At 30.5% G+C, this 22,682-nt stretch overlaps 1 protein-coding gene across 1 annotated transcript in view; it reads right to left on the reverse strand.

Moving 5' to 3' along the window:
* The window catches only part of LOC129944004 (adenylate cyclase type 6), a 117,022-nt gene extending 97,281 nt beyond the window's left edge, over positions 1-19,741 (reverse strand). Inside the window, exon 1 of the mRNA XM_056053128.1 lies at positions 18,790-19,741. The gene's annotated coding sequence lies outside the window, so the exon portion shown is untranslated. The remainder of the gene's footprint in view (positions 1-18,789) is intronic.
* Between the last annotated feature and the right edge of the window lie 2,941 nt (positions 19,742-22,682).

The following is a 22,682-nucleotide window of genomic DNA, read 5'->3' on the forward strand; positions in this document are numbered from 1 at the left end:
CTTCCTATGGGAAGTTAAACAGGTTGTGACCTAGAATATTTTGCTAATAAAAAAATGATATTACCTCCAATATAGTTGTATGAATAAAAAACCAACGTTTTAGACCTCTGGTAAATGTTTTACAGAAAGTAAAGTGATAGTTTCCCATAAGAAATAAAAAATGTCACTACTAAAAGTTGGTAAAAATTAATGTTCAACAAAAATATCTCCTAAAAAAAAACAGAATTTTCAATCAAACTTATTTTATCATTAGCAAAATATTGTAGTTAACTTTATTATTTTTTTTCTAAATTCCAATTAACAATTTGTTAAAAATACCTCCAAAAACTTTAGACTTAAGTATATTGAAATCAATGGAAGATATTGACTTCAAACTTTGTTTGTCTTACACACAACTTTGTTAACAATATTTTTTAACACTTTTAGAAATATCGACAGATGGGCACGAATTTCAAGATATCAGTTCAGTGTTGGTCGCACTCCAACTCCAACCTCAATATGGAATGGACGTTTTGAAATTTAAAGAAATTAAAGTGTCAATACCCAAAAAAGCAAATAAATAATTGGATTGACTTTAAACAGATAATATACAAAACAATTACTAATTGAAGAGTTTAAAGTATGTTTAACATTTAAAAATTGAGAAAAAGTGGATTGATTGTTGGATGCCATGGAACAAACCGTCCAAACGTCAAAGGCATTTGATAATGCCTGGCATCTAGCTCTTTTATCAAAAATTCCTGCTTTTGGCATTGAAGAATCTCTTCTTAGTTTGCTTAGAAATTTTCTTTCGAAGCGCTCAATTCAAGTTGTTTTGGACGGATTCAAGTCTGAAGTCCTAAATCACATAAAATGAATGCTGGTGTGCCCAAGGGCAACCAATCTCCAACCGTATTCCACATTTGTATGCGAATGATCCCCCGTCTGCAACTTTTTATCCAATACATTGTTTCGCACTCCTAGCTTTTCATATTCAGCATTGTACAATAGGGAATAAAATAAAATGCACGACTGGGTCGCACGAACTTGCTACTGTATGCAAAAAGTACTTATATACAATTTTAAAATATATCTGTAAAATAACTTTGTATTCAAAGATATAAATGCCATTTCAACTATTTCGTTCAATTGGATAGCCTTATTTTAATTTCATGTTAAAAGAACCAGGATGGAAAGTAAATTATCTGAAGATAAGAAAGAGGAAGAATATGTATGTTTAAATTGTAAAGCGATCACCTATTGATTGTGTAGGTGTAGGTATCCTTCTTTCCTACAAGTTTTCAGCGCAAACATTGAGTTATTCCGTTCAGTTAATTTTTTTCGTCAAAGTTCAAGAAATTGCTATTCATGTGTTGTTTACAGTCAGGCTCTTCTGCGGTTTGGATTTTAGTTATGAAGTGACACGTAAGGTGTAGTTGTAGAGGTTGTACGTTTCTTTATCTAGTACTAAGTAGGTATTTATTCTTTTATATAATCGAAAGCAAGTAAAATATGTGTTAAACAACCTTATTCTTAAAGAATAATATTTTAAAATTAAAGTACCAAGATAATACTTCTTGATAGGCACTTTAAAATAGATTGTTGATTAAACATAGCATAATCGTTTCAAGGCCATAGTTGGTATTTGCAATAGTTATATGTAGTTATAAAAATACATAAATTGTACCAAATGCATTAATTTAGAGAAAAGATAGGAAAGCAATTCAAATTTTGTCAAACAAATTTACTAAAAATAAAAATAATTAAAATAATTAAAAAAAATATTTTAAGATTCAAAATTTTACCTGAAAAATAAGTTTGTCTTCAAAAATTTAAATGCCATTTTATAAATCAAAAAACCGTTGATTTTTCAATTTTTTTTTTTTGAAAATCGTTAGAGCGGTTTTTTTTTAAATTAATTTTTTATATATAAAATTTTTCAATTTTCTTCTAAAAATATTTTTGGTATGCAGTTGCTTAGAGGTTGAAAATATACGCTATGCATTTGAATTTTGTAAAAAAATATTTACAGGTTTTTGACATATCGAATTTTGAAAAAAAAAATTTCAATATTTTTTTAAAAATCCAAACAATAAAAAAATGCACTTTTGACAATAAAATATTGTTCAAGCAATATAAAAGCTTATTCAGAGAAAAAATTATTTAAATCGGTTCATAAGTTGCTGAGATAATTAAAAAACAAAATAACGGTTGTATGGGCGGTACCATTCCTGAGCAAAACAAAAATATGTTTTTACTTTTAAAAGAATCCAAATTAAAAAATAAAATTTTAGAGGAAATTTAAAAAAAATCTATCGGTTTGTTTTTGAGAAAATTCGAATTTTCGTTTTTCGACCAAAAAAATTGTATGGGAGCCACTGTTAATTTTGATCTTAAAAAAAAAATGAAAAAAACGCCTAACGCGAATCTGCTAAAAACCTTAACTTCCAAGTTTGAACTCAATCGACCCAATGGTTTAGGCTGTAGGAGCGTGGACAGACAGACAAAACTGACCGGACGGAATCGCGGGACCCACTTTTTTCGACTTGTCTACCATCGTAATATCATGTTTGATTAAAATCTCGAGTTCGAAATTTTGCACGAATGCAAAACTTGCCATATAGTTCCTATATGTAGCAAGTAAAAACGTGTGGACTTTAAAGCTTCGAAACCATAATGCTGTCTTGTATCGTTAAAGCGAGATATACCCTCCTTTCCACTATCTATGAGTGGCACTTGCATCAATGAAACTGAAAATCTAGACATCCTTAAAATGTGCATCAGCTACTTGCTTTTGTGAAGCGCTCACATACGCGTTGTCGCCAAAAATGCCGCAAGATGTCTAGGTTTTTTGAGACGATGCAAGAAATGTGTCTCTTCGTGGGATCTGGCTACAGTCTACAAAACCTATAAACGTCCGAAACTTGAATATAACTCTCATCTTTGGGCTAGTGCCCCAGCCTCTGGGACAGTATTCAAAGAAGAGCTTTTAAATTGATTCGTGACCTGAACATCATCAACTCGATTACGTCACTCGACCATCGTCTTAAAGTTTCTTGTCTCGCGCTTTTTTACCGTTATTTTAAGAGACTATGCTCTAGTGAAATAGCCAGTTGCATTCCTGCCCTTGAACAGTTTAACCGTAATACCCGCGCTTCTAGGAATGCCCATCAGTTTACCCCAGAGCCTAACTTCGGCCGTAATTTGAAGTACAGATATTCATTTATTAGCCTTACTACTCGAATGTGGAACGCCTTGTCACGCTCTATCTTTCAAAGCAATATTCAGGAATTCTATATCAATGTACACCGACACCTGCTATCCAACTCTTTCTATTTTTCCTAATGCTCAGACTAGATGTGGGATACAAAAGGTACATAAACACTGTCATGCGAGGGGTCTTGGGTTCAATCCCTGCCTGTGCCATCTAACTTTTTTCACGGGTACTGCTCCTGGCGAGAAATTGACAAATCCTCCAACAGTAATTCTTGCCATGAAAAGTGCTTTCTCAAATTATCCATTTGGATTCGGCATATAAATTGTAGGTCCCTTCCGTCTCTGACAACATTACTCGCACATACTAATAGTTGAGAGTTGTATGTCACTAGGCCTTAGTTCTTCATGGCGCCACTTATTTTTTTTAAACTCCTTTAAATGTTCGCTAATTATAAAAAAACTAATTTTCGAAACACTGCTTGTGAAAAGTAAAAACAACAACATCATTAATTCATCAAACTTTCATTAAATTTGTGAATTCGCAGTGTTGTTCTATTATTTTCCTGGGATTCACTCCGTTCCTTCTAGTTCATTAATTTATACAATTAATTTATTAATTTTATTTACATTTTAGAAAGGAAGTACGTGTATTATGTGGTATAAACAATAAACATGCAAAATTCCAACTGAAAAACAATGTTGTTTTTATTTTGATCCTACACCAAATGTGATGCAAATTGTAATTTTAATACTCACTTCCTTTTTATAAACATAGTTTTAGATTTTACTTTGTTTCATTATAAAAACAAAATTAACCTCTGTTTACATACTGCTATTTCCTCAGTAAATATTGTTTTTTTTTATCAAAGTTGATTAAATATTGTAAATATTATATTTATGTACATTTATATCTTTTACTTTACTCGTGCCCCCAGCAACAATATTTTTTTTCTCAAAGTTTATACACATGATATTTACACCAAAAGAGTTAATTACAAGTAAACAATTTGTGCATGTTTCAGTGTTTACATTTATTTCAAAAATAACCAAAGCTACATTTTTTTGCTCCAAAAGTCTACCGATCTGATATACTGTGGTCTTCTGTACTTATTTAACAATTTTATTTAATCGAGAATTTATCTGACTTGCAATAAATTAACTAGGTACATAATTATAAATCGCTACTGAAATAATGTTTATTAATCTGATCATCATATAACAGTTCATATATTTATTATATTTTGTATATAATGTACTTATGTGAGAATGTAATTGAAATTCACTGAGGAAGAAAAATTAATTGGCTGCTGAAAATCACTTGTCTTCTTTAATTAAATCAAAGATTATAAATAGATAAGAACACAGTATTGGGAATTTTGTTTATTAAATTTTGCATAAGATTCTTATTTTTTTTTTCGTTATATTAAAAATATTTGAACAGCACTACTTGTATAAAATCTTCAAGAAATATATTGTAGAAGAAAGTAATAAGATTGGTATGATAGGCCTTTCAATTTTACGAGGCTCTTATTTCAATTATTTACAGGTAGCATAAATTACTAAAGGGTGAGTTCTTAGCTTTTATATTTTGAGAAACACTGGTTTAAACAGCTGACGCACGTTTAGTGTTTTGTTTCACTGTCAAAAATCTTCAATTTGGTCTATTATTGAATTTTATTATCAAAATGCTTGTTCATAGCGCGCTTCTTCGAAAAATTGACTTTTTTTTGGCTCGATGGATACGTAAATATCGCAGAATCATTGGTTTTGGAGTAAACGTCAGCTAGAAGCATTGCAAGTGCTACCAATGCATTCAGAAAAAGTCACAGTTTGGCGCAGTTTATGGGCTGGTGGACCGTACTTCTTCAAAGATGATGCGAATCGTAACGTAACTGTTAATGGTGAGCGCTTCCAACTTTTTTTTGCCCAAAATGCAAGACATATGGTTTCACCAAGACGGTGCCACATGCCATAAAGAACGCTCTACAATGGACTTATTGAGAGGCGAGTTCGGTGAACATTTTCTTTCTCGTTCGGGACCGCTCAATTTTCCACCTAGATGGCGCTATTTAGCGCCTTTAAACTATTTTTTGTGGAGCTATATTAAAACTCATTGTCTACACAGACAATCCCGCTCCAAAAAATGATACCAATATACATTGCCAAATGTACACATTTTGCTATAATTTTATTTATGTTTTACGAAATTATATTTTGTTTTTCCATTTCCATTATCGCATTGACTAAATATAAAATCAATACAAAAATATTTCATTTTCAGCTTATAAAAATGTTAATATGGAAATACTGTTTTTATTGGAGTGAAAAAATTAATGTTTGTATCACAAAAATTCACAAAAATGACCCAAGCGTGAAGAAGGATTTCGCTTTGTTGTTGGTATTAAAATAAGTTGATGGTCACATCTGGATCAATGAGGAACATAAATCGTCAAGTTATGCTAATAAATGACAAAAAAAAATTTAAAGATGACTTTAAAAAAAGTTCATAAAATTAAAAATACTCTAAAAAAACATTGTGATGTACATTATTTTAGATAATGGGTCCAACAATTCTATTTTGAGTCTTTGTGTAGGAACTTCAACCTACAGGCTACATCACAGACATCAACATTTTTTTCTACACCTTTAAAGTTCATAATATTCTATTGTGGCAAAATATGTTTTTTAAGCTTAAGAAAAGAACTGTATGAGAAGTTTAACATTCATAAAAAATTTCGATCTCGAGATATTAATCAAACATGACATAAGGTTTGTAGAGATATCGAAAAAAAATGGATCCCCGATTCCATAGTTCTATTTGTCTATCCTAGCTGATACATCCCAAAACATTGGGTAAAGTGACTTCAAATTTGGAAATTTTGATTTTGAGCCGATATTTGTTTGCTTTGTTTTAGAAGCTAAAAATAACAGTAATCCCAATACCAATTTGTTGGTCCAAAATCGAAAATTTGAATTTTCTCAAAAACAAACCGGAAGATTTATTTTCAATTTGAGTTCTTAACTAAGCTTCTCGAAATGTAACACTCATATTTTTGCAGTCTGTCAAGTAAGCCCGATCCTGAAAAAAGGAGACCCTCTAAACTGCGCCAACTATAGAGGAATCAGTCTACTTAACATTGCCTATAAAATCTTCTCTGCCGTAATATGTGAACGTCTAAAGCCCATCGTCAATAACCTGATCGGTCCTTATCAGTGTGGTTTTAGACCAGGAAAGTCCACAGTTTATCAAATATTCACATTACGGCAGATCCTGGAAAAAACCCAAGAACAACAAATCGACACCCACCATCTTTTCATCGATTTCAAGGCCGCATATGACAGCATCTACAGGGACGAGCTGTATTGAGCCATGTCTAGTTTTGGCATCCCTGCCAAACTCGTCCGTTTGTGCAGGATGACCATGGAGAATTCACGCTGCTCCATAAAGGTTGGACAAGGTGATGCGCTGTCATGTGACTTTTTTCACATCGTGCTTGAAAGAATAGTGCAGAGCTCACACGTCAACTCTAGAGGCACTATCTTTCAAAGTCTATCCAATTACTGGCATATGCTGATGACATTGACATAATCGGAAGAACTCAGCGTGATGTCAATGGGGCTTTTGTGAGTATTGAGTCAGAGGTGGCTTAAATGGGTTTAACGGCTTATGAGGGCAAAACAAAGTACATGCTGTCGTCAAGAAACCGCTAACCACTGTTTCTTTGGACTAAGAAAGCAATTGAGTGGTAAAGTCCTCTCTCGAGGGACCAAAGTGTTGCTATATAAGACCCTTATCATCCCCGTCCTGCTATACGGTGCAGAAGCATGGACTATGACAAAAGCGGATGAAAGCACCTTGGGTCGCTTCGAGAGAAAAGTTATTCGTGTCATTTACGGTTCCGTATGCATCGAAGGGGAGTGGAGGAGAAGATGGAACGACGAGCTGTACAGCGACGTAGACATAGCCAGGAGGGTTTAAGTCCAACGACTAATATGGCTGGGTCACGTAGAGCGCATTTATACCAATGCTCCGGCCCTTAAAATCTTCGAATCCACACCCACAGGACAGCGCAGTAGAGGAAGACAGCGGATCAGGTGGCGCGCACAAGTGGAAGGTGACCACACCCAACTTGGAGCGCAAAACTGGAGACATCTAGCTAGGGACCAAGCTAGATGGAGACGTTTGTTGGGTGAGGCCCTACTCACCCAACAAACGTCTCCATCTGTATCGCCACCTTAAGTAAGTAAGTACGTAAATCAAGTAAGAGCGTGGTCGACTTTACCGACAGTTAGTGAAAGACTTCACTTTTATTCCTTAGCCAGAAGGTAGAGGGAAGCTTTGTCCTTGATGCATTTTCAAGAAAGGTTCAGTTGTCTTTGATCTCTTGAAAGAGAGTCAATTTAAACGCCATGAGTGCTAAGTACGCATCGGGCTACTAGTCTGTGTTCCTTTCCATCCACCTGAAAGGTCCCTGTATTCAGTGGAAGACTCAATCTGGCATCGTTACATTGGATTGGCCGTTATAGTAGCCCGATACAAACCCTATCGAAAATATGTGGGCATATATTAAACAGAAGCTTCGTGGAAGACGCACATAAACTTTGAAGCAGTTGTCTTACGAAATTCGTCAGATCTGAAGATCCTTGCCTCTTAAATACGCCGTCAAATTAGTAGAAAGAATGCCCAGAAATTGCCATGCAATTCTCGACGCCAGTGGTGAAATGTAGTTATTAAATGAGATACTAGACATTTGCTATTGAAGAGTTTAAAACTAGAACAAGACAGAGCATGGAACAATAACTTTATGTCATTTAGTCCATTGCTGAACATCATGAGTTTGGATTTGTTAATGACTAAAAATTTATGGTCCACAAACCATACCCTTAATAAATGTACAGCAGTGTTTATATGTGAAACCAAATTTAATGGACTAAATGAATTGTATCCAATTGCTATATCATCAGAAAATGCGTTAACTTTCCCTTAAAATTGGCAGATTGAGAATGGAATTTATATAAACCAAGAAAAGAATGGGTACAAGAACTGACCCTTGTGGGTCACCCAAGCTAATATCTATGGAATCACTTAGAACATTAACTACTTTGACTGTCTGAGTCCTCGGAAACCAACATCATGCAATTTTTTCAAAAGGAAAGAGTGACTGACCATATCATAGGCGGTTGTAATGTCAACAGTGTAATAATAGAAATAAAAATATTTATCAAAAATATCCTACACAAACCTTATTGTTTAACACACTTGGATAATAAAACAATACATTTTGATATAATACTACCTATCTGTGATTTATTTGTACCAAATGCACCCTTAAAAAGATCCTTAACAAACAAATTTATATCCGATAGTAATAAATGATAATTCAAAATTCAAAGTTAGAAAAAGCGTAATTTTTTTACTCAAAACAATAAATGAATAAAAGCAAATAATTGGATTAATTGTATACTTCCAAAAAATATCAACATTTTTTATTCGAAAAACAAATTTATATTAAGTCACAAAACTTAAAATACATTCTTTTAAATATAATTTGAGATTTCGAAGTCTTCGCAAATTTTAGTGAACATACCATAGAATTATGAATACAGTCATACCTACAACCTGTGCTTAATAACTCCAGCAAATGTTTAATCATGTTCGTTTTAGTGAAATAAGTGCATCAATCATTTAAATTCCACCAAAAACCTTTCAGTTAGAAAACCTTAAATGAAAACAAAATTCCAAAGCAAGTTTATTTGAAGTCCAATGCATAATTTTCCCCACAAAACTATCTTCAAAAAAAGTTGAATTCTTCCTTAAAATGTTGTTATTATTAAAAATAATTTTGTTATTCTTTTTTTTCTTCAACTAAAAATCTTAAAATTCTTGATAATTCCACAGAAATAATAACAATCTTTCACAGCACCTGAGCTTAAATCGTAAAAACAACAACAGCAACAATAATATTCATCTTGTAATTGAAAAGTTCCGGAAAAGAAGAATTTATGTACCACAAATATCTAACAAATATTATCGTGTCGTGGTTCTACCGTTGCGTCGTCGTGTCGTCTTCGTCGTTAGAAACATTTCAACATCAGAAATGCAAGAACAAAATCAAATCACATTCAAGAAATAAAAAAAATATATTCCCATTTCCCTCTGTATCCCTCTCTGATGTTTCTGCTGCAAGTAATGCAAAAATCAATAAAATTTAAATTAGTTTTTCCGAAATTGAATTCTTGTCATTCTTAGATTTTAAACAAGAAAATAGCTTTTTGAAAGAGCAACAACAAAAAGGGTTCAATTATACATCAAACAGAAACAAAAATAAAAATGTCATAGAACGTAATATGACTTCTCGTCATGCCAATTTTCATTTTTTAAGACTTTTGTACATTGAAAAACATAAATATGATTGCTTTATTAAAGGGTTTGGTTCTAAGTCTTGAACTATATAATTTTATAGAAGTATTTCCTGAAAAAAATAATAAGCATGTTGTTTTTTTGGAAAATTATTGATTCCTGCATTATGAGGAGCTATTAGAAATGATTTTCGGAACTCTTCTAAGAATTTGAGAAATCGTCCGAAAAAAACTCCTGATTATTTTTGATTCTATAAAAACTCAAAAACATAAAAATCATTGAAAGTTTTTGACACGAGTGACTAAAGTATTTTATCCAGGAAACTTCGAACAGCTCTTCAAACATTAAACAAAAGACTTCTTCTTTAATGCAGATTTAATTTGTTTAAATTAGTGGACCATATGAGCAAATTTCAACAGACAATTCGTTAAAGAATAAAATTTCTCAGAACTTTTGACTTTAGTCCTAACATACGAGTACTCTTTAACTCACATCTTTAATCCAATAGTTAGCCGCTTTAAAGCCTTTAACCATAAAAACTAAGTATCTTATGTCTGGGCTTAAATCAATGAATTGAATAATAGATCTTTTGCAATTTATCTGTATAAACCCTAAACATCATCGTTTATGTGTGTTTTTATTTTGTATTTTTCCTTTTCTCGAAATCATATTGAACTCAAGCCCATCCATTTTCAATGTTAAGAAAAGCAATTTCATTTTTTAAAGTAGTGTGCTTATTCCCTACCCGAATGATGAAGGCTTCTAAAAATACTTAATACATATATATTTTGAGCACCTTACTAAATAATACGAATCTGTGTGTATAGACGATACAAAAGCCCTATACAATATGTTATTGAACCATTCAGAGCCTCTATATAAGAAGCAAGGTCAAGAATAACGCCGGCAAATTTGCTCTGGATGTAATCTTTGTGTCAGAGACACATAGTTTTTTTTTGCTCCTTCTTCTTCTTCTTGAATCAACAAAAGAAAATCGATGTCCTTGTAAATGAAATCTTATTTTTTTTTGCAGCATTTCCTTATTTTTTTTTCTTACTTGAAGATTATAAATTCAATATCCTTTTCAAATGGCACGTGATGAATTAGGATTTAATATATTTGAAGAAGCAAGGAAAGAAAAATTTAAAAAGGTGATGAAAACATTTTGTTGTTGTCATGTTAGACACAACTTTTAGTTATGGATTGTATGTACCTTTACACCTAGCTAAAAAAAAGCAGGGTTTTAAAAAATGTACAAAGACCGAAAATCAACAAATAAAAGATTAAGGAAAAGAAGGACCTTTTATGGGTTTATCTCTAATATTATATGGATTGAAAAGTTATTTACAAAGTTCCTTAAAGCTATTCCCAGACCCTCACCTACCTGTTGGGTAAAATATAAAATTTAGGGTGTCTTGAATTTTTTTTTTGTTGAAGCCTAAATTTACAAATAATTGAGTGTAAACAATGATTTTATCATTCTTATCGTGATATCCGTTCTCAGAGGAAACTTTTTTGGGGTGTCTTATTCGTTCTATGAAAATAATGACAAATAACATTAAGACACATTATCAAGAAGCTCGGAGCTGTGCAGTAAACATATACACAAAAATAAAAGAAGAAAATAAAGAATAAAAAAATGTTTGTGTTAAATTTTCGATAGCAAAAATTTAAATAGGATTTCGAAAACACAACGAATCTCCGTTGATAGAATTTAAGAAAAAAATACTTAAAAATCTACAAAAATTAGTAGAATTTTCTTTGAGGGAGTACTTTTTTTTAAATAAAAGTCAACCAATGGTTTTAGAAAAAAAAATAATTTTAGAAATACAAAAAACAATGAGGAAGAATTCCTAAAATTAATAATTACTTTTTATTACAAGTTTTTAAACACGTTTTAAAAAATTTCTCACAAACGGAATTTAGGAACAGAATTTAAGACAAACACTTTTATACAAGATGATATTTTTATTTTGTTTTAATTTGAATAGAAGAAATCTCCTTAACAAATATTAATGTCAATAATTTTAAAAATTTTATAAAAAAAAGTTGTCGGTTGTTCAATATTTTTAGGTGTTACTTTAATTAGAATTTAGGTTTAATTTAAAATTTTAAAAACAATGTTATCTAAAATAACCACTATTTTCAATTATTAATTATTTTCACTAAACAATATTTTGGCAAGAACTGCAACTTTAAAGAAGTATAATAACTCAATTTTTAGCAGTTGACAAAATGAAATAAGGCCAAAAAATAAGTATTTATTTATAACTATTCCATGACGCAACCAAGTTTATTTATTTGAACTTTCTTTTCTCACTTGAAGAATTAACCACCGAAGAATGTAAAATCACCAATGTGCTTCAACGCAAAGGTCAGTATTTTCTTAAATAATAGCGTTTTTCAAGATACGATTTTCTATAAGTTCTAATTTACACTGCGCTCGATACTACGTAAATTTGATACAAATCTAAAAACTGTATTTTTTAAACTCGGAAAAAAGAACTACCGTTTGGAATTTCCATTTTATGGAAACTTTATTAGTTAAATTATTGTTTTTTTAATTTAAAGTACAATATTTGATTTTCGTTTAAATTTAATCATTTAGTTTTGGTTATTCCACAGGCAATATAACTTTAATTTAATTAATTAATTAATTTAATTTGTTGGTCTAAATATGGCGTTCTGAAGATCGCCTCTAAGAGAGATGAGCCGTTCGGGGAAGTGTTCACGCAAAATAATCGTGTGGATTAAGTTATTGCACTACGGAATTTATGGAGAATTCGTCTCACTGTGCGACTAAGAATCTCTTAAGCAGTCGAATGTTTGTGTGCAGAACGCCTAGGGAATTTAAAAATTTCCGCCCTTACCCTTTCGATGTTTTCTGGCGTTCTGACGGTTCTGGAAGGTCCATTATGTTTCTTTTGTACACTAACCAAACTACTTTCAATAGCCACTTAGTTGTGAGAGTTTCAAATAAGAAAGTAACCACGCCCCACCCTATACGTCCTTAAAGTGATAGTGAACTACAGAAACTTATATTGTAATAAATTTGTAAGTGACCTTACAGTTTACATGTAGCTATATAATTACTATTTTTTATACTCGAAAACTTCAGCAGAAATAGGAAATATTAAGATTTTTTAGTATTTAGTAGTACCCGTGGCATGATGGTTCGTGCGTTGGATTGTCATGCCAGAGGTCTTGGTTTTGATCCATGCTTATGCCATCTAAAGTCTTTTCATGGGTACTGCCTCTTGCGAGGAATTGACAAATTCTCCAGGAGTAACTCTTTACATAAAAGAGTGATTTCTCAAATTATCCGTTCGGATTCGGATTCGGCATATAAACTGTAAATTCCCTCCATCCCTGCAATTACTCGCACAGTAATGGTTGAGAGTTGTAAGTCACTAGGCCCTCGTTCTGTAAGGCCTGTTGCGTGACCCAATTTATTTATTTTTTAGTATCATAATTTAATGATTTTATTTTATTATTTTCTGGTTGATTTTAGAATATAAAAAAAAACCTTAGTACTTTTTGAAAACATAATTTTTTGGACGAATTTCATGTTTTTGGACTTATTAACTTATTTATAAATTTTAAACTGTTCTGCATTTTTGTTTTATTTTCAATTTTAATGCTCTCCCTGGATTACCATAACAAAAATAGAAATTTTGAAAGTACAAATTTTTCAAATTTAAGAAAATCTTAAACTGCACAAATTATAATTTTTTTAACTTGCAATAGGAAGTTATTGTAATGGGTCCTATTTGTCGAATTTTTAACTTTGACATTTCTCGACGTTTCAAGGTCCCTAGACTTAGTGTCAAAAAGAGTTTTAGAAAACCGTACGTTCGCAACGTTTTTTTCGTCGTCCATAGCTCAAAAACAAGAAGAGATATCAACTTCGAATGAATTTTGTTTTAATAAATAATAATGCTGACAGATGCAGAAATTGCTTCCAAGAAAATAGCGTGGGTGATTTTCTTACCATATCAGTTTTAAAAAAAAGATGAACATTTTGGTTAACAATAAATATCTCACGAACCAATTACGCTAGAGACTTGAATTAAATTTTTGTATTAAATATTGTAACGTGATAGCAAAGAAAATGTGTTTTTTGAAAAAAATCGAATTTATGTTTTTTTATAAATAAAAAAAAACCTGAAAAAAATATTTGTCACCTCGAAAATTTTACAAATAAAAAACGATTTTATCTCCAAAACAATTTTTGCAACGAAGAATATTGTTTTTGACATTTTTTAAGATTTTGAGAACAATCGAATTGACAGTTTTTTGTATAAAAAAAAAACCTAAAAATACACTGCCTAGAGTTGGTAAAAATTTCGATTTCAATATCTTTTCAAAAATTTGAGATGATGGTTTAAAAATTATTTTATCTTATAAGAATTATTATTTTCAACATTTGGTACAATTTAAAAAAAAACCGAATTGACAGTTTTTTACAAAAAATAAACACCTAAAAAAATATATTTTAAAAGTTAGTAAAAATTTATTTTCGACACAAAAGTTTTTAAAGCTTTGAGAAATTGGCTTTAAACTAATTTTTTTTATATATTTTTGCAAAATTGAGTAACATTTTGAGGAAAATCGAGTTGACAGTTTTTTTTAACAAACAAATTAAAAACCTAAGAAATAATTAACAAAAGTAGATAAAAATTGATTTTCGAATTAAAATTCTTTTAAGCACTTTGAGATTTTGGCTTGAATCTAATTTTATCGTATGAAAACATTCGATAAAATATTTTGCAAAATTAATTTGAAAGTTTTTTAACAAAAAAGAAAAAACCTAAAAAAAGCATTTCTAAAAGTTCGTGATACTTGATTTTGATTATTTTATCTCAGTTGAAGTATTGTTTTCAACATTCAGTGAATTTTTGGATAAAAATTCAAAAGACCGTTTCTTCATAAAAAAAAAGTAAAATCTACAAAAAATAATACGAACATTTGGTAAAAATTTATGTTCGGTTCACGATATATCGTGAACAATAAAAGATATTGACTTCAAATTAATTTCATTCATCCAATTTGTATTTGTTTATTTAAGAAATGCAAATTTTTAAGAAATGATACTTAAATTGGTAAAAATGGGTTTTCGATTAAAAATATCGTTAACAAAAATAGATTCCGAAATCAAACTATTTCATTTTATGCAAAATATTATTGGTAATTTTTAAATTTTGAAGAATAATTAATAGTAAGAAGTTGTCAGCGTGGGTCGCATCCGAGCTTATTTTATTTTATTGTTTTCTGGTCGATTTTACAATTTTACAGATTTGAAAAGAAAAATATTTGTTCTCTTTGAAAGTATAATTTTTCGGAAGAAATTCATTTTTTTGGACTGAATATATAATAATTCATTCCTGATATTGATGGACTTTTAAGACAATGTTTTTATCTCCAATATTCCTTTAGTGAAATATCATTATCAAAAACCAAATAGAAGTTTTGAAAGTACGAGTTTTTCTATGGCTATTTTTAAGAGTGAAGTCACTTGCACGCTTAATTTAAAAATTAAACTAAACTAAACAAATTTGTTTTAACAAAGCATGTAAAATATTTTTGAATTGATATTTAAATCTTAAAGGAGTCCTAACGTACTTTCAAAAATATCTTTGCAAAAGAATTGAAGTAATAATATATTCTTAGGCATTATCCTTTGCTTAAAAACTTTTATTAATAATTATTTTAATTCAAATCTTTATATCGCACAATAAAAGTCTATTCTATTGTAAAATTTTTTAAGAATCACAACTTTTTGAATCCTTACAAACTAACGAGTTTTTGGTTTCAATACGAACTCATAGCCTATATTTATTTAAAATAAAAAACTTAAAATATGTTATATTCAAAGAAATTTGTTTTCTATGCCCTTGAACTCAAAACAAATTTTTCCCTTCAACATTTCTCCATTGAATTGCAGTAGCCCTATGATTTGAAAAAAGATAAAAAGGTACATTCTATTCCCTTTGAGTGAAGAACTGACAAACACATAAAAAGGGTGTAAAATAAAAATAAAAATAAAAACTTTTTACCCTAACTCAAATTTATCTAACATTTCTTTTTAAGATTTTATTTTTCATATGCTTGATGTTTTGGATATGTTTTGGATTTATTTTTTCATCTTCGTACACAGGATTAGTATCTTCAGTGTCATGTTTTCAATCAAAATACATAATTAATAATAATAATTTATCATACACAAATTTATTTTAGCAAAGACATTTAGTTTGAAAGTTAAAGGGAACTTCATCACAAGACAGTCTTTTTAACCGAACCTACGAAAAACTTTAAACAACTTCATTATTTTTTAAATTTGCTATAGTTCTCTTTGAAAACAAATCTCTACTAATTCTTGAATTTTTAGTAATAAATGTAACTCCAAAAATAAGAGTTGATTACATAAAATTAACATTCCCTTCTTGAGCATTAATCTTCCAAACCACGGAAAAACCAACCATTCCCAGGAAATTAGTATTTTATTTTTACCAAATTTGCGTACTATTTTTTGTAGATTTTACTTTTTATGAATAAACGGACTGTTGGATTCTTATATAAAAATTACTGAATATCGAAAACAATATTTTCTGTTAAATAAAATAAGTTTGAAGCCAATATTTTTAATATTTGAAAAGCTATTTGAGTCGAAAGTAAATTTTTACCAAGTTTTAGTATGGTTTTTTTTTAGAGTTTTATTTTTTGTAAAAAAACTGTCAATTCGATTTTCTTCAAAATATAATCGAATGTTGAAAACAATATTTCTTATAAGATAAAATTAGATTGAAGCCAATATTTTAAATTTTTAAAAAGATATTTGAGTCGAAAGTAAATTTTTAGCAACTTTTGTTAAATTTTGTTTAGGTTTTTAATTTTTTGTACAAAAACCATTAATTTTTTTTTATTCAAAATTTTACTGAATGTTTACAACAATATTTTTTGAAAGATAAAAGTAGTTTTAAGCCAATATCTACAATTTTTGAAAAGATATCTAAATAGAAAATCAATTTTTACCAACTTTTATACATTTTTTTTTAGGGTTTTATTTTTTCTTAAAAAACTGTCTATTTGATTTCTCTCAAAATGTGTCCTAATGTTGGAAACAATATGTCTTATTAGTAAAAATAAGTTAGAAGGTATTATCCCAAATTTTTGAAAAGATATTTGAGTCGAAAATCATTTTTTGCAAAGTTTTGTTAATTTTTGTTCGGTTATTAAGTTTTTGTAAAAATACTGTCAATTTGATTTTTTTCAAAACTGTACTGAATATTGACAACAATATTTTTTGAAAGATAAAAGTAAATTAAAGCCAATAGGTTTTTATTTCTTCTTAAAAAACTGTCAATTCGATTTTTCTCAACATTTTTCGAAATGTTGAAAACAATATTTCTTATAAGTAAAATAAGTTTGAAAAGATATTTGAATCGATATTCAATTTTTACCAACTTTTTTTTACCAACAAAATTTTATCTGATGTCAAAAACATTACTCTTCGTTGCACAAAATTTGTTTTGTTCATATTTTAATCTTAAAATTTTGGAGGTGACAATTTTTTTTTCAGTTTTTTTTTGATTTATAAGAAAAACCTTTAAATGGATTTTTTTCAAAAAATATACTTCTTTGATAACACGTTACAATGTATTATATAAAATTTAATTCAAGTCTCTAGCGTTTTTAATTCGTAAGATATTTACGGTTAACCAACATTTTGACCTTTTTTTTAAGTTGCAATGGTAAAAAAACCACCCACGCAATTTTCTTGAGAGCCCTTTCAGCATCGTTCTGCCTTATTATCTGTATAACAAAATTTATTTAAAATCGATATCTCTTCTGGTTCTTGAGCTATGGACTACGAAAAAAACGTCGCGAACGTAAGTACACACGCCCCCACAGACATCTTTCTAAAAATCTTTTATTTCGACTCTAGGGACCTTGAAACGTCTAGAAATTTCAAAATTTTCAATTTGACAAATCGGACCCATTATAATAACTTCCTATGGGAAGTTAAAAAACTTTGTTGGTGTTAAATTATATCTAACTCAACACTCCCTGTCGAGGACACTACTTAAACACAAAAAATATCCTTGAACAAGAGAAATCCATTAAAAAATATTATTAAATTAAATGAACTTGACAAATTTTCCACGAAAGGAACACCAAACAACAATTAATTTTCCTAGCTAATAAGATTCTAATTATTTTAGCTGTTACTCTCTCTGTAGGAAGTGTTTGTTTTTTTGTTTATTCCTTTTTTCGTTTTTCTCGTGCTTAACCAATTTTGAAACAAACCATCAAATATCTAAATCCCTACAACAACACTGCAATGCTGATTGAATTTAATTTAATTCTCTTTCACTTTCACCATCATCAGAATCATCATCAGAAACAGCAGTCCAAAACAATTATTATTACCTAAATCTCAAAGTCAAAAATAATAATTCGCCACGGCATTAGCATCCGCAGTCAGAAAAACACCTTGATTGCTCGAATTAATTCAATTTTTATTCTAAAAACACTTTTAATTACTTGATAAACTTATCTCCCAAGCTTGCAGCAAACAAATTTAAATTTTATGGAAAATCTCGTTCGTTTTTCAATTGAGAAGAATATCTATAAACAAAAGCGAAAAAAAATGGTTTTTTTTTTTCACTTTTGATTTTCTAACTTTAATTGGCATCTTCTTTTCCTTTTTTTTTCCCTCAGCACTGCTGATGCTCATTTTCCACCTTCGCATAAAATAGCTTAGAAATTCAGATTCACAACTGCCGGGCACAATTTTCTTCTTAATCAACGCAACAAAAATCCATTAAATCCAATTTAAATTTCATAAATAAAAACGAACTGAAAAAATTATTTCAAACTAAGTTAAAAGAAAAAAAAGAGATATTTGAAAACAAATTAAAAATAAAACAAAAACAATCGATAGGGGATATCAAAAACTACCCGCAGGGAATATTTCAAAAAATTAGCATAATATACTTTTGGTATGGGCCCCCTTCTTCCCAATGGAAAAAAAAGAAAAACAACTCGAAGAAAAGTGTACAAAATCGAAAACACCATACAGTAGATAGATATTGTATCTGAAAGATACTCAAACTCACTTCGGTTTTGCAGATGAAGAAAAAAAAATATTCAATATTCATACAGTGGTCCGTAAAAATAAACCAATCACGCACAAGCTATTAGGCCCCCTCCTTATATCCTTTAGGACCTACCTTTAGATAAACATATCCTGAGTTTGATATGAAGATTGCAAATTTGACGCTGGGGGATTGTTTGTTTTTTCCTTATTTTGTATTTTGATTACAACTTCGACAGTGTCTGAGGTACATAATCCAGATTCGATATATGATGATATTTGGTGCTGGAGGAAGGTATCCGAAATCAATTACTTAAAGATAAAAATGAAGATCGACACGGGAAACACTTGTCACACACAGGACACAGGACGTGATGAGATCCGAATTCAATTTTATGAATTATCTTTTCTCCTTATTTCTTTTTGAGATATTTTCTTTACTTTGGTTTTTATTACTCGTATTCAATTTTAATCAAGAAACTTCCTATGAGGGAGGTATTTTAAATTTAGGATTTATTCACATCAACAACCCTCAAAACACTGAAAGTATCTTAAAGATACACAAACTTGCTATCTATGCGGTAGGTGTATTTTTTTTTGTAGTAAAAATTTCACTTTAATTAGTTTGGCCTAAAAATAAAATCACCCTCTTTCACTTTACTTTTACTATCTCGCATGCACTTTTGCATTTCCGAATGCAATAAATCGCATCACATGCAGTGTGCTGCTATTACTGCAGATACAAAGGATATAAAGGATACAATGCACCATCGCACAGTACAATCAACTTCATGCAATGAACCCGGTTGTTGAAAAAGATTCCAATATTCAAAGGTGAACCTGAGCACCGAGATCCGAGAGGTTGGATATTGCGTTTTTTTCTGTTGTTGTATTCCTCTATGATAAGAGTGGCTCTTGTATATTCACTTGTGCAGCACTAAACACAATGAAACTATACACAAATACTAACACAAACACATAGATATTCTATCTTTATTTGTGTGGCACTTTATAGAGATCCTTTTTCCATCTAAGGAGGGAGACATTTTCCTTCCGATTTTCAGCTTGTTCGACCGTAGTCGACGAGGGAAAACGCGAGACTAACCATTTTGAAGACAATCTGAGGAAAATCTATCTGAATTTTTTTGGAATCCAAAGATTGAGCTTTTATGAAAGATTTTGTGGAAAAGCTTTGGGAAAAGTTGGATTGTCGTCGTCGTCTCGTTGCGTCGCTTTGGTGGATTGGGAGAAGATGGATACGAATATATTTTTGGCGAGAGAAAGGATGTTTTGTTTTGGTTATAAAATAAATCTACAAAATACCAGACCAGACATAGACCACCTGTTTGGCACAGAAACAGTGTTGTTTTCCGGCAGAGAGAGAATCAGATAAACTTAACGAAAAATAACACTTGTGGATTTCGTTAAATTTCTAACCATACCGAGAGAAAAGAAGAAAATTAAGAGAGTAATTTAAATCACATAAAACTTGTAATTTATGTTAGTAAAAGTACAGGTTTATTCAACAAGTTAGCTTGTGGACTATATACACGGTTTTGAGGGAAACTTTTTGATGTTATGACGTGAAAATTATTGATGTTTTTCTTTTTCATTACATGTATTTTTTTTCTGTAAATCTGAATTTTCAGTAGATACAAACATGAAAAATTACATAGTCTTGAATTAAAGAAAATGAAACTTAGTTTAAGTTCAAGAGCTTTAAAGGGTTGGGAATTTGTAGGAACTTATGTTAAAAATGATACTTTTAATGTTCAATTATAATAATTATTAGTTACTCAAATTAGTTTTGTAGAGATGAAGATTCTTTTAACGAAATCATTTTTCAAACAATTTTTATGACTATAAGGTGATTAGAGGGAAAAATGTTTTTAAATTTTACTTATTACAGTTGTTTTTTGTGAATTTTTAAAGTTTGAAATAAAAGCGATGAACTTTTTTAAAAAAGTAGGTATTTTAGATCTTTTGAGCACGAAAAATAAAATGAACGACTTATCCGTAAGAAAGAGCTCCTGTATCTAAAGAATTACCTACATTTTAAGATAATCTTAAAAATGAATTTATCTTCAAAAATTTTAATGGTATTTAAATTTTCCAAAATAATTTAGCTTTTTTTTTAAAAGAATTTTGTATATACACATACAATTTTTCAACTTTTTAACTAAGTTATTTAGCATTTATAAAATGCTTAAAATGTTCGTTTTACGTTTGAATTTCTTAAAAAATGTTTACTTGTCTATGAGAAAGCTTATTTCAAAATTAAAGTAAGGCTTTCAATAGACGATGATTTTGTGGACGTACACAGGCATTGTTATCAATTGTGTAGTGGCCTGCGCACATATTGCACATTGGACTCCTATTTTATAGTTATATAGCTTAATTTTAAAAGTTAAAAGTTTAATTTTAGATTTGATATAATATCTCTTTAAAATTTCAAGTGTATTTTGAACATTGGTTTCAATATTCCAAACTCATGCGAAGAAATTATGCAGATGTCATCTTCATAAGTCACTACTTTACATAAAATAATTGTGGAAACTTAGACGTGTACACATTATATAAAACAGGACCAAGAATTGAGCCTTGAGGGACGCCATATTAAATATTAACTAAAACGGATTTACATTTATTAACGTACACTTGAAAACATCTTCCTGATAAAAAACTTTGAATTGTTTTTATGAGAAAACTTGGAATCGCGAATGTTTCCAGTTTGTAAATAAGAGCACTATGTCAAACAGAGTCGAAAGCTTTTTGGATGTCTAATAGGACCATACCTGTAGATCTTCCTTCAGAATATTTATTTTGATTATGTTAAAAATCCTAAGGACTTGATGGGAATTGCTTTGATGGCTCCTAAATTCAAACTGTTGGTAAGGAAAAATATGTTTTTCTTCAATTAATAAGTTAATTTTTTTAATACTTCTTAGAACACCTTACTCAAACTACTCAGAAGACTGATCGGCTTTCAATGTTGGTATGACCTTCGCTATTTTCCAGATCTAAGCAAAGTATTGATTCTTCATACAGGCGTTGGTAATAAACATTAAATACTCTCTTCCCGACTTGGGTAAATTTTGAGGTATAGATTTTGTATGTTATCAAATCCATCGGTTTTCCGTACTCTCAACTCTTTTATTATAGCAGAAAAATCGTCAACAGAAATGTATTCATATTAGGGTGTTTCTGCTTTAGAGGATACGATTCTATGAGAGGCAGCGTCTACCAAACTTATAGTATCTAAATCACTTAGCTGTTGGGAAACGTCATGGTTTTTCCTTATCTCGCAACTCAAGTATTTGATCGACTGTGAACTTTCCTGGTCAGGTTGTTGACGAGGGGCCTTAGACGTTCACATATTATGGCAGAGATGATTTTATAGGCGATGTTGAGTAAACTGATTCCTCTATAGTTGGTGCAGTTTAGAGGGTCTAATTCCTTAGGTTCAGGCAAACAATACTGAAATTAAATTCACCGGCCATATCTAGATAAGTTGGTGCATGTTCCTAACCAATTTATTTCAAGCTGCTTTAAAGAGCTTGGCATTCAAGCCATCCGCTCCAGCGGCTTTATTAGATTTCAACTTAGATATGGGAATCTTTACTTCGTCTAAGTCGGGAGGACGGGATTGTTGGCTTTCGTAGTCTAAGTTGAATGGATCAGTTCGGCGTCGCCGTTATACAGTCTGCAGAAGTGGTCCTCCCATATATTCAGCATTCACTGCGGTTCCACTATTATGTTTCCACTTTCGTCTTTGCAGCCTTCGGTTCTAGGTTTATGTACCTGTGAATTTCGCTTCACCTGTTCATAAAACTTTCGAACTTCATTCCTGCTTTTAAACCTCTCAATATCTTCGACCACACGCTTCTCATGCCCTACTTTTTTCCTTCTGAGAAGTCCGAGTTCCTCTCGCCTCTTCTGCTCATAGAGCTCATGACCAGCTCTCGTCCTTTTATGCAGCGGCGCTTGTTGCGTGCCTGTTGTTTGGCTGCATTTGCCTGCCGACATTCC

Source organism: Eupeodes corollae, chromosome 2 (genome assembly GCF_945859685.1).
Source record: "Eupeodes corollae chromosome 2, idEupCoro1.1, whole genome shotgun sequence".
Classification (NCBI taxonomy): Eukaryota; Metazoa; Arthropoda; class Insecta; order Diptera; family Syrphidae; genus Eupeodes; species Eupeodes corollae.